The 16957-nt window shown below is 43.1% G+C and overlaps 1 protein-coding gene and 1 pseudogene across 1 annotated transcript in view; one reads left to right on the forward strand and one right to left on the reverse strand.

Moving 5' to 3' along the window:
• RASGRP3 (RAS guanyl releasing protein 3) overlaps window positions 1–6161 on the reverse strand; it is a 103598-nt gene extending 97437 nt beyond the window's left edge. The window contains exon 1 of the mRNA XM_066378528.1: window positions 5910–6161. The gene's annotated coding sequence lies outside the window, so the exon portion shown is untranslated. The remainder of the gene's footprint in view (window positions 1–5909) is intronic.
• On the forward strand, window positions 1693–1821 carry LOC136401822 (small nucleolar RNA U3; annotated as a pseudogene).
• Window positions 6162–16957: the final 10796 nt, after the last annotated feature.

Below are 16957 nucleotides of genomic sequence, written 5' to 3' on the forward strand. Positions count from 1 at the left end.
CTTTGGCTATGCCATTTATCGAGGTAGTTGGGTCCTGCTCTAATGTGGACTGAAGCTTGTCACTGGTTGTGTTGGTTCTGGGTCTCTCGGGAAGGACTCCAGTGTAAGTCAATGTCAGACACTGCTTATGACTGGCCCTGGGCAACCTGTTTGGAGCTACAAAGCAATCCACAGTTTGTGGCTGCCTCTGCTGGGCCCGGATGTGTGTGGGAAAGGCCAAATGCACACCAAGGCTGGCTTCCACCAGCACCAAGCCTAGGGAAGGTCAGAAAAAGGTCCATGGAACCCCAAAATCTGCCTCTGCATATTGGCTGCCTATTAGGCTCAGTTCCTGAAAGAGCCTCCGGTGGTAATCAAGTTGCATAAGGTAGATTCTCAGTGAATCACAGAGTACAGGAGAATGGTGTTTACCAGATTGATACAGGTTTAAACTTAATGCCAGTGCTGGTTCTGGGGCCACTCAGCAAAAGTCCCAGGGTACACCAAAGCTAGATGCCACCCACCAGGTACATGCAAACCTTTGTGGTGAGGTGGGATCTCAGGGAGTTGTCAGGGTGAAGCCAGTAGAGTTCATCAGGCCTAAAGAGACCAAAATTTGGCTGTGTGAAGGGAGAACTCTGCAAGGGGAAAATGGTCCCTGTCTAGAGCCACACATTCAGTCTGTCTTAGATTCTCCCCGGACCTCCTATAGAGTCTAACTCAGCAGGACAGAGCTGCTGGAAGTAAGGAGGCTTAGGCTAGCTGATATCCCATGATGGGGTGGTGCCAGCCAGGCTCACAGGAAGGTGGGGGCAATGGCCCCTGTCCCAGAGCCACACAATTCAGTCACTGCCCATACCTCTACACCCTGGGCCCAGGCAGCTGACTGCTCTGCAGGGCCAGATGACAGGAATGGAGAGTGGGGCTATTGTATTCTCCTAGGCTAATGCTATAGGAAGGGCGTGCTCCACCCAATAGATGGCAGCTGCGGGGTGGGGAGGGACTCAGCACTGGCAGTTGTCCCTTTAGCTCACTCCCTAGAACCACAAACCCCAGTCTCTCCTCACACAGCCCTAATCTGCTCTGCCCTGCCTCCGCCAGAGCCCTGAATGAACGGCTACGAAGGAGATTTTGTGTGCTAGCCCTTTAAAAGGGCACCTGGGTCTCTAGCAGATCTTTGTCTCTCCCTGGTGGTCAGAATCCCTGCTGATTTTCATATTCAGATGTTACATGGACTCTTCTTCCTGGCTCTGGTGCTCTGGGCTGCAAAACTTGGCCTAGGGTTGAGATCCCATGCTCCTGGAGGGGCAGAATCATGGCAGCTGAGATGACCTCTCCACCCTTCCCACCAGGGTCGATGTGGCTTCCTCTGTAAATCCTTGCTTATAAGAGTTAAGCTAGTCTTCAGTTGGTTATTCAGGCTGATTATTCTATATTTTAGTTGTAATTCCAGTTTGATCTTGGGAGGAGGTGAGTGCACCTTCCACCTAGTCCACCTCCATCTTGGATCTCGACAAGTAAAATACTTTTAATGACTACATTTAAGATAAATCTAAGCTGGTCTTAAACTTTGGGTTAGCCAGCAGAAAGGGTGTATGTAAATTCCATAAAGTTCTTTACCAGAATCTCCTAGCACAAATTAGTCTCTAAGTTAGGAGTCTACAGGTGATTTTCCAGTGATTCTGCAAACTCTTGGTTTCCTAAGGAGCTTGCAAGACTATACTTTCAGGGATCATTTCTATAGTTTTTTACTAAGGAGCTTGTTTCTAACAGCTTGGCTGTGCTGTCCCTGGCCTGAGCTAAGCATTATTACCTCATACTGCCACTAGAGGGCAGACAGGGACTGAGAGAGAGGAGTTTATCATCTGGTCCCGTTTTCTCTTCAGCATAATTTCACCAAATAAATGAGGAGAAATTGAAAAAGAGGCACTGAAGGGAAAATAATATAGGTAATAAATAAAAAAGATCTCTGCATACAAACTATTCCCTTTTCCTCAGAGATTAACCAAAAGGTGCAGAATTCTTAAGGCTGCCACAAGTAGGAACTAAAGACCAGTCATCTTGTTTAAAACTTCGGTTATAGCACAAGCAATTGGTGCCCTTACATATTTGCTGATATAGAAAGTGAATCTAGTGCAGATACCCGACATTCTCTCTGGGAATTAGCAGAAACATGAACTTTGTCCTCATACACACCTGGGTTCCATTTTCTATCTCTCTCCCTAGCTTGACAATCATGAACAAGTTCTCAACCTCTCTGAGCCTCTATTTTATCATCCATAAAATGTGACTAGCAATGGCACCTGCTCATAAGTGGTTGTGAGTATACATAACAGAATGGATATGAAAGTCTTGGCATACAGTAAGTGCTCAATCAATGCTGGCCATTGGTATTATTTCTGGTTCTCACCCTCCTCCTAAACTGTTTCCCATTTCCAACTGTCTGCTTATTATTTGTACCTAATTATCCCATCATTGTGTCCAATTTAATATGTCTGAAATCAAAATCCTTGTCTCCCTTACTAATTCCCTGACCAGCTACTATCTCATTGATTGCATATTCCTTCAAACGGGCATAAAACGTATCAGCCTCTCTAACACTTCCTCTCCTTCTATAACCATATTCAATTAGCTTACAAAACAAGTCGATCTGCTCTCTGAATCGGCTCCATTTGTTTGTCACTAGTACCCAGGACTCGGCCTCAGAGACCTGGGTCTCTTTGCACCCAGGTCCTGCCTCAAATGGGCAGATCTTACTGATGTCATTTCCCTTTTCAAAACCCCTCAGTGGCTCTCAAGTGCTTTAAATTAGATTCTAACTCCCTTTGTCTGGCATTGCAGTCTCATCGCAGTCTGACCCCAACTTCCTCCAGATGCTTCTCTCTCACTCCATATGCCCACTGCCTCTGCTCCCGTCAGGCTGGTTGGCGCACAGTTCCCTGGAATAGTTGCCCGAGTCAGTAAATAAAAATAGGACACTCAGTTACATGTGAATCAGATAAACAACAAATAATATTTTGTATAAGTATGCCCCATGAATGGGCCTCATACACACCTGTGCAATAGGACATACTTTCAATTAAAAAAAAAGTATATGTCCTTTATCTGAAATTCACATCTAAATGGGAATCATGTATTTGATCTGGCAACCCAAATACATTCCTATCTCTGCCCATGTGCACAGCTCCATTCTTGTCTTGGATGCCCTTATCCTGTGCTGTACTCATCACACCTCCTTCTGCCCTTCCGGGCCCAGATGAACCTCATCTCTCCATGGAGCCTGCCTGGATCAGGCCTTTCTTATCTAGTACTCATTCTCCACTTCATTCATTTGGTTCCATATATAGGATGACTTGTCTCCTCTGTAATTCCCTTTCTCCAAGTAAATGTTGTTTATCAAAGTAAATGCTCCAATCAAATGTTGTTTACTTCATTCATTTGGTTCCATATATAGGATGACCTGTATCCTCTGTAATTCCCTTTCTCCAAGTAAATGTTGTTTAGGGATTGTATTATAAGTAGAATTTAAATTTTTTGTTTATTTATTGATTTTTTAGAGAGAGAGGAAGGGAGATAGATAGAGAGACATCAATTTGTTGTTCTACTCATTCATGCCGTCATTGGTTAATTCCTGTATGTGCCCTGACCTGGGATCGAACCCACAACCTCGGCATGTTAGGACAATGCTCTAACCAACTGAGCCAAGTAGGAGAATTTAATAAACATGGTTTGGTGGTATGGTGCTGCTGCTGACCTAATATAATAATATAGGATGTGAGGGGGTGAAAGCATAGGAAAAACACCTCCAGAGACCACTAGCCTGAATTGAAGGTGCTTATAGGCTCAAAAGTCCCTATGTGACTCCCTCTCCCCATACAGCATCAGGCCAGGTACGCATGGCTGCCCAACCCGGCTTGCTTCTCCCTACACCTTCCTCCAACACATCTTACAAACTGTGCATTCATTTTGCTGACATCCAAATTTCTCACCACTTAACACCATTTTCTCAGTAATCTGATTTTGCTTATATTTAAATGTGAGGGCCAGGGGTAACCTGTAATCACAGAGCGATTATAGCAGTGTCGCTGGAAAACAAGAAAGAAATTTCTATTTAATTGATAGAGAAGCTAAAATAATTGGCAGTTTTTCCTGAAACTACCAAACTCTAATAACATAACATATTCTCAGGAGTTTGAGAATACATCAAGAAATCTGTAAAACTGTTAAGCAATTCGCAAGAAATCTATTTTACATAACTGGCATTTCACGGATACATTTATAAGCATCTCTGGGCACTCAGAAACCAAAACCAACAATAAAATATCTCAAAGTACAAAAATATATTCTTAGAATAAAATATATAGCATAATTGTATCTGTTATTTACCTCTTCAATGGTGTTTAAAATATTTTTATTCTCACCATGTAAACGTACAAATGTGTCAAATGAGAAAGCTGTTTTGAAACTGTAAGGGGAAGGAGTTTAACGTTAACAGGATCACTGTAGGCAACATCTCTCTCTCTAGACCCAGGTGGAGTGGCAATTAATTAGGCTACCTTAGATTTCACTTTGTGGAAATAATAAAATGGATTCAGAATCAACTTTGGAACCCTCAAATGTCCTGGAGATAAGTGCTAAGACTTTTTCCTATTTAATTCTTCAAATCGATCATTTTATTATTTCCTTCTATGTTCAACATCCTAAGTTTAACTAAAAAAATATTGCTCTTTCCATTTAAGAACATTACACTTTGCCACAGTTTCCGTGGAATGAATTATCATTTTCTAATCAGAAAAAATAACCCTTAGGTTCTCCCAGCAAAGAGAACAGCCAGTGAAATCCACCCTCAGACAGACCAAGCCTGGGCCTCCCGTGCCAGTGCAATCTGGCTGGCTCAGCTTTTCTGGCCTCCAGTTTTGCTATCTTCTTATGACAGATTCTAAACATACCGATCTCAAACATGGAAAAGCCAAAATAATGGCAACATATTTCCTTCTGTTCTTCCTTTTCAATAAACCACCAGAACCCTAGTCCTTTGTTCCACATTGCGGTCGCATTAATCAAGTTACTGCAAGGCACAGTGGATGCAAATACGGTGCATCATTTAAACAAACGCACTTCTTTGATGTCGAGGAATGTTAAAAGAATTTGGAATGTCCCTAGGAGCTTTTCAAGTTCTTCTAGGCAGCGTCAACTGCTCTTGGATTTCATCAGTTCCTTTTCTACTTTTCCACTTCCAATACCAGCCACATTTTTCAGGCCCCTCAGAAAATATATGTTGAATAAATGTTTTGAGAAACGAACTTAAGTGTAAATATATAATTATTGTGAACAGTTTCTATCACTGGAGCTATTCACTGCTATGTTTGTGCTTCTAGAAGGTTCTTCTTTGTAAATGAATGTCCCAGAGAAGAAGCTTTGTATTTTAAAAAATTTATCTTCACTTCATTTTACACAAAATTGAAATTTTGGTTAAAATAAAATTTCTAAGATTGACCATTTGTACTTGATGGCCCAGTAAATATATTCTAAAGCAGTATTGATCAAAGAAATGGTACATGGTTTCTAAATCAGCATTTCGAAAAGGTAGAAAAAGAGGCAAATATCCAGAATTTATTTTTTATAGACAATCTTCAATGAACTTATTTATACTATTTAATACCCTGGTAATAACAAAAACGAAGGAACACTTAGTGGAGATAAAATTATCTTAAGGAAATAACTACTTTTAAAAAATATTTGTTATTGTTAAAAACTGAAGATTTCATAATTGAGGCTGATTTCTACATTGCTTCAGAGATGTAAGCAAAGCTCCGTGGAAAGTTGCATGAGGATCTGCTCTCAAATCATATATACTATCTGTAGCTAATATCCTCGTTCATAACATGCAGACAGGCACAACAATAGACGGTCTTAAAATTTCCACTTACCTTACCTCCCAGGCCTGGAATCATTTCAAGTTCATCTCTCTACTGAATCCTCTTTCTTTCCACTTCACCAACCTCTAATGAGTTTCTCTTCCACGTGTCTAAATGCCTAGAGATCCCTGCTCTCTCTTCTAAAATGCTGTCAATGCCTCCATTGCCCAAATCCAGTTCAAAAATAGGGAGAGGAAAACAAAATCAAATTTGCAAGCTGTTTACGCCTAACAACGACAGTGAAGCCGCTAAGCTTTGAGCTCAATGAATTAAGCTCAAAGGTTGTTTGGCTAAATGGCAGGCACACTTCCTGCTATTCTTTCTGAACTTCGTTTTCCTGCCTCCAGTGGAGCTTTTTCCTTTCCTGGGCTATAAATAGGCTGGTCCTAAGAGTACTGAGGAAAGAAGAAGGCAGGAAATGCATCTGATTTCAAAAAGCAGTCTTAGGTGTATGTGTGTTTCTTTCAAGTAAATACCAACAAGCTAAGGAAAATCCAGTTTTGGTAGTGCGCCATACTCAACATTTTCTTTAATTTCTTAGAGTCTCAGTTTCTCTATAAATTAACATTTACCATAAGCAAAGCTTAGGTTTGGAGATGTATTGTTTTCTATGTAAAATACCCTGAACAAAACTGTATCCGGATCCTTCATTTCCCAAAGGAATGCCATATACTGTAAATTGAATTTCCTCAGGGAAATTTGAGAGGGGGCAAAAAAATGGATGATAGTACATTTGTTTCTTTAAATTCAGAAAGAAGTGATGTACTTTTTGAGGCAAGGTTCAACAAAAGGAGGAATTCATTAGGTGAACAAGAAAAGTACACTTTTGCTTAAAAGCAGTTACAAACTTGAGTTTATAAACCGTTCATTCATCTGCACTCAACTAATAGACTGACCACAGTCTTGCTACTCAAAGATGTTTAACTTCTCATAATTACAACACAAACTAAGATAAAAAATTAGACGTCACTTTTCACATATCATATTGGTAGATCAACATTTTGGATATTGCCTGATACAGCTGAAGTGTGGAGGAGTAAGTGTCCATATAGTAGGATATGGAAGTGTAGGCTGGCGTGGGCAATTTGGAGGGCAATTCTCAAATTCTTTCAAAACATTAAGTGCATCTACTCTAACAAGGACTCCAGCATGGTTTTGTGAATGGAGAATGTAGATCTGGGGTGGGGGACAGTTTAGTTCATGATATACATACTTCGTACTCTTAATTTTTATACTGTATGTGCTTTAAAACATCAATGTGCCAAACAGACTCTTTAGAAATGGTATTACTTTACACAATTCTATTAGATATCAATTTATTATATATCTACTGGTCATCCTACCCCCAAATGCTGTCAAAAAGCTGCTCTTTACTTTGGGGCAATATTTTAAGGAGCTATACAGGGATAGCTAGAAAATTTCTTGAAAGGAGGAGCTAGTCTAAGCACTGTTCACTGACCTGTAGCATCAGCGGCACTTTGATCAGAATCCCTGGCGAGGGGCCCAGAAATCTGTATTTTAACTCCTGGTTCAATTCTTATACACACTAAATTATGAGAAGCACCGGTCTATAGAATTGTTTCTGTTTACTTGTTTGTGTATATTCCACCTTTTCAAAAGGAATTGAGACGATAATTTATTTTTGAATGTAAGGGAAAGGAGAAGTGTTAAATGCTTTTCATGCTGGTGACTCCAACTGAGCAGGTGAGAAGAGTTTTCACACACGAGGTTAAGGAGGCACACAAACTGCCCTGTAGCTCGGGAAGCAGCCGGAAGCATGGCAAAGGCAGTGCAAAGAGCAAGGGGGGGGGGTGATTTCGGGGTGGGACCAAGGAGCTCTCACTTTGGAGTAGCCAGGATACAAACGGACAGATTCAAAGCCAGCTTGACTAAGAAGTATATTTGAAAATGAAAAGTTGCCCGAAGTAAGACTAAACCAAAAAAACATGAAGAAATCAAATAAAAGTCTCTAGAGGAAGACAAAAATGTCCCCCTCCTTATTCTTGTTTAGTGATTTGATTATTGTTTTCTGACCCAGCCATTTCTTGTCTATTTGTAGCCTTCATGCCAAGTTCTGCGTATTGAAAACAATAGGTTGAACAATGAGCTCAGCCAGGACTGGTGAGGGAAAAGCAAGAATATCTACCTCCCAGGCCCAGATGGGGAGGAAAAGGTTTCTCAGAGAAAGAGAGAGAGAGAGGAGTCAATGACTGCCTCGTAGGAGCAGAAAGGAAGAAGGAAGTCCGTGGCGGTCAGGACAGAACAGCTGCACAGAAGTGGCCACCAGGTACATGTGTTAACATTGGCTAGCAATGGGGTAACGTGTTTCTGGGAGAAAAACTTGCTCTCGTGCGAGAAGGAACACTTCTAAGAAACTCCAACATTGACCAGGCTTTCATTGTTCTCTGGAAACATTCCTTCTCTTTTGGGGGAGAAATATTTTACTCATCAAAAAGAACAACTTCACAGGCTTCCTGTAAGCCCATTTGTTGAAATGAAGCTTTAAAACATCTATGGGAACAGAAAGGCTCTGTACTTTTAATCTAAAATGAAGGACAGACTCTCTCAAAAGGCATTGGGGGAAAGGTCAAAGGCCTTGTGAGGAAAGGTAATACGTGACTTTCTTCAACTATTTTGGTTCTGTAACTGGAGGAATACATTTTTAAAATTGCAGTCACTTACAAAGAATTTCAATGTACATATACAATATAGAGAAAACCCAAGTTAAAGGCCTCAAAGAAAATGCAAAACATCTGTACACTGATGCTCAAATGAGCTAAATGTATTGTATGTATTGGAACCTATGTGCCTTGTAGGTGTTTTTAACAGTAGCCTCTCTTCGTTCACAGAGTGTGGAAAGTCTAAGTACTAACGGAATTGTGGGAACTGTGTCCCTTGGACTTGACTTGCATCCTAGTGATGAAGATAAACCAGCCTGCTGGACTGGCTCGTCAAGAGGGCACGAGTAAAGGACGGGAGCACTGAAACAGTGCTGGCAGGGAGGTGCTCTGCAGCAGAGAAATAAAAGGTAAAAGTTAAGAGCTCTTTGAAGGAACTAGGAGACCGTGAAATAGAAATGAAACTTTTCCTTTTACTTCATTACAGGCGAACTGTGTTCATCAGTAGGTCATTTTTATTTAATCTAATCCTTAATAAACAATAACATGAGAGTTATCTTGCAAAATTATGATAATCCTGCACAAATAAAACAATTCACAGTATCTCCTGGAAGAAGCCAAGCCTTGGTCAAGGTTAGTGGGAAAATCTAAGCCAGACTACCTGCACTAGCTTTGGCTTTGACCTCTGTTGCTCTCCTGTCGCTTTGCCAGGCACCTAAAATAAAACAGCACTAGTGCTCATGTAATGAAAAAAAAATGCTAGAGTTTTTCAGTTTCTTTTTTTGTTTGTTTATTTGTTTGTTTGTTTTTTTAAGTGAGAGGAGGGGAAATAGAGAGACAGACTCCCATATGCACCCCAACCAGGATCTACACAGCAACCCCTGTCTGTGGCCAATGCTCAGATCAACTGAGCCACTGGCTGGGGAGGGAAGAGGGAGAGGAGTGGAAGAGAAACAGACGGTCACTTCTCATGTGTGCCCTGACCAGGATTCAAACCCAGGATTCCATATGTCAGGCCAATGTTCTATTCAGTGAGCCACTGGCCAGAGCCGATAGGAAGAATTAACATCATTAAAAAATCCATACTACCCCAAGCAATCTATTTTTTTTTTTTTTTTCATTTTTCTGAAGCTGGAAACAGGGAGAGACAGTCAGACAGACTCCCGCATGCGCCCGACCGGGATCCACCCGGCACGCCCACCAGGGGCGATGCTCTGCCCACCAGGGGGCAATGCTCTGCCCATCCGGGGCATCGCCATGTTGCGACCAGAGCCACTCTAGCGCCTGAGGCAGAGGCCACAGAGCCATCCCCAGCGCCCTGGCCATCTTTGCTCCAATGGAGCCTTGGCTGCGGGAGGAGAAGAGAGACAGAGAGGAAAGCGCGGCGGAAGGGTGGAGAAGCAAATGGGCGCTTCTCCTGTGTGCCCTGGCCGGGAATTGAACCCGGGTCCTCCGCACGCTAGGCCAACGCTCTACCGCTGAGCCAACCGGCCAGGGCCCAAGCAATCTATAGATTCAATGCAATTCCTTTAAAAATACTAAAGGCATACTTCACAGATCTAGAACAAATATTCCGAAAATTTATAGGAACCCAAAAAGAACCTGAGTAGCCTCAGCAATCTTGAAAATGAAGAATAAAATGGGAGGTATCATACTTCCTGATATCAAGTTATATTACAAGGCCTTGGTAACCAAAACAGCCTGGTACTGGCATAAGAACAGGCATATAGATCAATGGAACAGAACAGAGAGCCCAGAAATAAGCGGCATAAGAACAGGCATATAGATCAATGGAACAGAACAGAGAGCCCAGAAATAAGCCCACGCCTTTATTAAGGTTGATTAATATTTGACAAAGGAGGCAAGAGTATATAATGGAGTACAGACAGTCTCTTCAATAAATGGTGTTGGGAAAATTGAACAGGTACAAAAGAATGAAACTAGATTACTAACTTACACCATTCACAAAAACAAACTCAAAATGGATAAAAGACTTAAATGTAAGTCATGAAACAAAAAAATCTTGGAAGAAAACATAGGCAATAAACTCTCTGATACCTCTTGTAGCAATATTTTTGCTGATACATCTCCACAGGTAAGAGAAATAAAGGACAAAATAAACAAATGGGACTATATCAAACTAAAAAGCTTTTGCACAGCAAAGGACATCATTAACAAAATAAAAAGAGAACCCACACAGTGGGAGAACATATTTGCCAATACGTCTGATAAGGGGTTAATAACCAAAATTTATAAAGAACTTATAAAACTCAACACCAGGAAAGTAAGCAACCAATTAAAAAATGGGTAAAGGACCTGAATAGACATTTCTCCAAAGAGGACATACAGATGGACAATAGGTATATGAAAAAAATGTTCAACGTCACTAATCATTAGAGAAATGCAAATTAAAACCACATGAGATACCATCTCACACCTGTCAGTATGGCGCTCATTAACAAATCAATAAATAACAAGTGCTGGCGAGAGTGTGGAGATAAGGGAACCCTCCTGCACTGCTGGCAGGAACACAGACTCTTGCAGCCACTGTGGAAAACAGTATGGCATTTTCTCAGAAAATTAAAAATGAAACTGCCTTATGACCCAGCTATCTCACTTCTAGAAATATATCCTAAGAATCCCAAAACACTAATTCAAAAGAAGATATGCACCCCCATTTTCATTGCAGCATTATTTATAATAGCCAAAGTATAGAAATAGTCTAGGTGTCTGGCAGTGGATGAGTGGATAAAAAGGCTTGGTACAGTTACACAATGGAATAGTATGCAGCTGTGAAAAAGAAGGAAAGCTTACCTTTTGTGACGGCATGGATAGACCTGGAGATTATTACGCTAAGTGAAATAAGCCAGGCAGAGAAAGACAAATACCATATCATCTCACTTATATTTGGAATCTAATGAACACAATAAACTGAGGAACAAAATAGAAACAGAGGCAGGATCACAGGGACCAGATGGACAGCTATCAGAGGGACGGTGGAAGAGGGGATGGGATCAAAATAGGTGAAGAGATTAGCAAAGTTATATATACATAACACATAGAGACAACAGGGTAGCAATTCCCAGAGGGAAAGGGGGGTGGAGGTAGGGCCAGGGGGGCAGGGCAGTGAAGTGGGAATGGAAAGAGACTTTGCAAAGAGCATAGGGGGGCGCGATGCAGGGGATAGCATGTGTTATATTGAGTGGGACACTTGAAACCATGTCAACACAATAAATTAAAAATTAAAAGAAAAAAAGCCCACCCTACCCCCCATCCCTATAAGAACCATGGGCTTGAGCAGGAAGGATGACGGTCTTTGAGATGGAGTCCACCATTCTTCCACATTGCGGCACTTGAATAAACCTCTTTCCTTTTGACCAGCACTTGTTTCATGAGTGTGGTTTTTTGCGTTGAGGCTGGCATGCGAGCCCACCTGTCCGGTTAGTTCTGGGCCAGCCAGCTAGGAGAAGGTGAACCTCAGTAAGTCCCGGAAGGCCCGGCTTGGGTCCCAGCAGCCCGTGGCAGGCTGACCCCGGACCAGGACTGTGGGAACTTCTCGGCAGCTGCTGAGAGTTTCTCTAGGGGAATTTCCCTGCACTTGTTCTCAAGGCATCACCTGCCTGAAACTCTCAGCTGGTGTAAAGGGAGAGGTTTTAGGGAGTAGACAGACCCCAAGACAGAGTGACCTGAACCAGTGTGTACACAGGGGGTCCTCCGTCCCTGCTGCTTGGCCTTTGTGCCACTGGCAAAGTTTTGATGTGAAAGTAATGGCTGGGACACTGCTAACTTCCGGAAGTGGCTGCAGCTGAGAGATTATGGACAGCTGCCAGCAATGTTCTGATTAGCTGGCCATCTAACCCTGCCGCTTGGGCGTTGTGCCACGTGGGTCTGCTTAGGACCATTTGCGGACCACTTAGTAGGCTATCCTTGCCACGTGGGCTATGTGCCATTGGGGTCTGGCTAGGACCACTTGCAATATTGGCTGACAAGTGATAAGAAATATTCATTTGGAATAATGCAATTACAAATACAAGTTTTGTTTATGTGTTCCCACTCTGTCTGGGGCCTTTCTTTAGTTATGGATTTGGGTTGGTACTTTCATGCCCTCAGGAGTTATTCTGTTTTTATTCCTGAAGGGAGCCCACTGAGCCAAATTTTAGCAGATTGGTCCCTGTACAGCTATAATCTAATGACTAAGAAGGAATTGGTTTTCTACTATAACAGAGCTTGGTCTATGTTCACTGTAGACCATGGGGAAAGATGGCCCCTCAATGGTTCCCTAAATTATTACACCATCATACAGTTGGTATTGTTCTGCCAGTGATCAGGGAAACAGGACAAAATCCCTGTGTCCAGGCATTTAGGTCTATACACAATAAGGATTCTGCAAAAAAAGGGAATAAATAAATGATGCAGAGAAGGGAATTGGCTTCAAAACCCCTCCCTGACAGTAAGACACAGGAAGAAAAGGAAAATGAGATAGATTTCTTTAAGGCCCTGAGCCCTGGAGACCCAGGATTAGCAGCAGGAAGATTTTCCCTGTCACCACCCCAGCTGCTAGATACCCCTGAAATAGGGCCCAGATGGGTCACAGCTCCTCTACTGTATGATGAAGGACTGGTCTCCCCATTGAAGACCCGTCAGGGCACCCAGTTTGGCCAGGGAGCATCCCTGCCTGGAGCAGGACAATTCCCTTTGAGGCAAAGACCTACTAGGTTCCAATCCATGTGTCTATAGCAAGGAGGAGGACTGCTGGAAAAAACGATTGCCTGGAACTAAAAAGAATAGAAACCTTCGAAAAGTTCAGCTGCAGTGTCGATTTCTGGAAGTGACCAGACAATTACAAAAACAGGCATTCCCTCAACCTCTAGAATGACAGCTTTGGGATCAAAAAAACTTATGCATAGTTTTCTCTTCATGCCAGACAGCACCATTCCACAGCTGGGTGGAGAATTACTTTGTAAACTGCATGTACAAATAACTTTTCCCCTGAGAATCAGCTATTATGTTTAAGTGTCCTGCTGGACCATGCTCTCCAGCTCCAGGTGCTCCTGATTTCCCCGGAAGGACCTGGAGGTAGACTCTTCCCATCTGAGATCTATGAGCAGGTCAATCAAGCCGCTTGGGCTGAGGGAACCCTAGGCAGGAAAGTTAACTTACAACCCATAAATTAACCTAAAAGAAGGGGCATGGATCCCATAAAAGAAACAGCACCCCTCAACCCAGGGCACATGGAAAAATACCAGGCTATTTTCTTAGATAACCCAAATGTTACCTCACAAATCACCACTACCTTAAATCTGGCCACCCTACTCCTGGACTCAGGGGGAAGCTCAGATCTCCAATATGATTGCTTAGAAATCACTGACAAAATTTATTACAGCAAGTTGGATCTGACAGAACCTGCCTGGGAATTATACACAGATGGGAACGGCTTTATGGAGAATGGTCAGTGGTGAATCGGGTACTCAGTAATGACTATAGACAAGGTCATAGAAACCCCGGCCCTCACCGCAAGAACCTCAGCACAAAAGGGACAGCCCTCACCCAGAGCCTTAGAATTATCCCGGCAAGAATGTTAACATCTACACCAACTCTAAATCCATGGTAGTCCATGCCCATGGGGCAATATGGAAAGAGGGCTCTCACTTTGGGGAATAAGGATATCAAACATGCAAAAGGATCTGAAAACTGCTAGAGGCAGTGAATCTATTGAACCAGATTGACATATCCAGTGCCCAGGACACCAGAAGGATGGCTCCCAAACAAGCCAGAGGAACCAAACTGTAGATAAAGCAGCAAGACAGGCTGCCTGAGGGCTGCCACTTCCTGGGGCCTTAACTGGCACAAGATGGGACTAGGACTACAGACTCAATGGAAACTATATGCATCTTGGAGACCTCAATCTACGAGGAAGTCTGGAAAAGTGAACCACACAATAAAGAAGATCCTTGTGTAAATATTGCAGGAAACACATTTGCAATGGGACCAGCCACTCCCTGTTGCCTTGCTCCGGATTAAGGTAGCATCCATCCTGAAGCAGGCTTAAATTAAGCTCTATTGAAATAGTTTATGAAAGACCCTTCCAAGTTTCTGTTTTAGTAACACACCCTTTAGATTCAGAAATATGTACAACATTTAGGGCAAACACTACTTTGCACAAGTTTGCTCATTGCAGGTCTATCTACTCATCTGATGAACCCTTACGCCCATTCCACCCATACTCAGTAAGACTGAGTCTTACTAAAGACCTGGAAGCCTCAAGGTCCTGAAGAGCAATTAGCCAAGCAATGGACCGGCCCTTATGACGTCCTGCTGACACCACATTCTTCTCTAAAGTTCATGGGAATCATGCCGTGGGTCCGCCACGCACAGATAATGTGGGCGCTTCCTGAGGAGGACTCAGATCTTGCAGCTGCTGTTGATACTGCAAGGGGAAGCTGGAGCTGTGCTCCTGAAAGAGATTTAAAATTCCTCTTTCTGAAAGGGACAGCACCTCCCAAAGCTAAGTGACAAAGCTACTTTTTATTTTATTCTGCATTTCCCAGACAGTGGCTTCCTTGGCAGTTATCTCCCTGTTGAGTATGCCACCCAAAGCCCCACTCAGGATTAGATCATGGGGATCCTGCAGTCTCTCCAGTTTCTGATTTCACAATTATCCCTGCACTAATAGGCATACCCCTCACTAAATACTTGTTTGCACAATAGCTCTTACTTTAGAAGCCCATTTGCAACACGGCCTCCTGAAATGTGAGGCAGTCTACCAGCTTCGCTGTCCTGCAGCGCCATCCTCTATATCGGGGGTCCCCAAACTACGGCCTGCGGGCTGCATGCGGCCCCCTGAGGCCATTTATCCGGCCCCCACCACACTTCCTGAAGGGGCACCTCTTTCATTGGTGGTCAGTGAGAGGAGCATAGTTTCCACTGAAATACTGATCAGATTGTTGATTTAAATTTACTTGTTCTTTATTTTAAATATTGTATAATATTTGTTCCCGTTTTGTTTTTTTTTTACTTTAAAATAAGATATGCACAGTGTGCATAGGGATTTTTTCATAGTTTTTTTTATAGTCCAGCCCTCCAACAGTCTGAGGGACAGTGAACTGGCCCCCTGTGTAAAAAGTTTAGGGACCCATGCCTAGATACTGTGTATGCATCCTTCGGAAGACAGCAATCCTTCCCCTTCATGGAAAAGCTCCCCTTTGTCCTTGGTTTTCTTTTTTTAGTAGATAACAAGAATCTCTGGACCCCGAGGATGGGTAAGACCATGCCCCTTGACAGCAGGAAGAAACTACAGAAGATTTAGACCTCTATCCATTGACTCTTGTAAGATTACAAGGGCCCAGAGTTTTGAAAGGAGGAATTGTTACTGGAGTGCTGGGGAGCCTCCCCCATTGGCCAAGATGAAACAGGGGGTGGTTCTTACACTGACCAAGCCAAAGACTAGGCAGGAGTCCCCAAACTTTTTACACAGGGGGCCAGTTCACTGTCCCTCAGACCGTTGGAGGGCTGCCACATACAGTACTCCTCTCACTGACCACCAATGAAAGAGGTGCCCCTTCCGGAAGTGCAGCGGAGGCCGGATAAATGGCCTCGGGGGGCCGCATGTGGCCCGTGGGGCCGTAGTTTGGGGACGCCTGGTAGAGGGATGAATGGCTAGCGCCCAAGCACATAAAAAGCTAGCAAGATAACTGGATAGGAAAAACAAAACAAAATAAATCCCACCCCACCCTATCCCTATAAGAATTGTAGGCTTGAGCAGAAAGGTAGAAGGTCTTTGAGACAGGAGTCCACCATTCTCCCAGGTCACAGCACCTGAAAACGCCTCTTTCTTTGGTACCAGCACTTGCTTCACAAGCTTTTTTTTTTTTTTTTTTTTCATTTTGACAGGGAGCCGAGCACACTCATTCAGTCACGATTGGAGCTGGCCAGGTGGTCAGGGTTAGGGGGGAGTTCCAGAATAAGATTGAGGCTGTGCAGTTTGAAGTCATTGTCTTTCAAGTCCAAACACGCTTCTGTGCCCTGCTTTGTACTGCTGGGGAAGAATCTGCAAATGGCATTTCTGCTTTTCCGGCTTTTACAGAGAGCACTAGAAGCCTGCAAGGCTGGAAGAAGAGAACTAGCTGCCTCCCGTTTCCTTCCTATGCCCCGCACAGCTTCTTCACCCTGCTAGAGACACTGCCTTCCCATTGTGCTATCCATTGCGCCACAGAGCCCAACAATGCCTTTCCATCATAACAGCAAACACACAGCTCAATTTTGTTCCACTTACAGAATCAGCTCCTTTGCACCTCTTTAGAGACATCAGCCCCAGTCAGCCAATGCCACCTCCTCAGATAGCTGGGTTTCAGCTCTATGGGAAATTCTTCATATTGAAATTTCCCTGTTTACTTATTTGTTGTGGTTTCTGCTTCCTAATACCAGGCAGAACAAGTTCAAATA

Source organism: Saccopteryx leptura, chromosome 3 (genome assembly GCF_036850995.1).
Source record: "Saccopteryx leptura isolate mSacLep1 chromosome 3, mSacLep1_pri_phased_curated, whole genome shotgun sequence".
NCBI classification, from domain to species: Eukaryota; Metazoa; Chordata; class Mammalia; order Chiroptera; family Emballonuridae; genus Saccopteryx; species Saccopteryx leptura.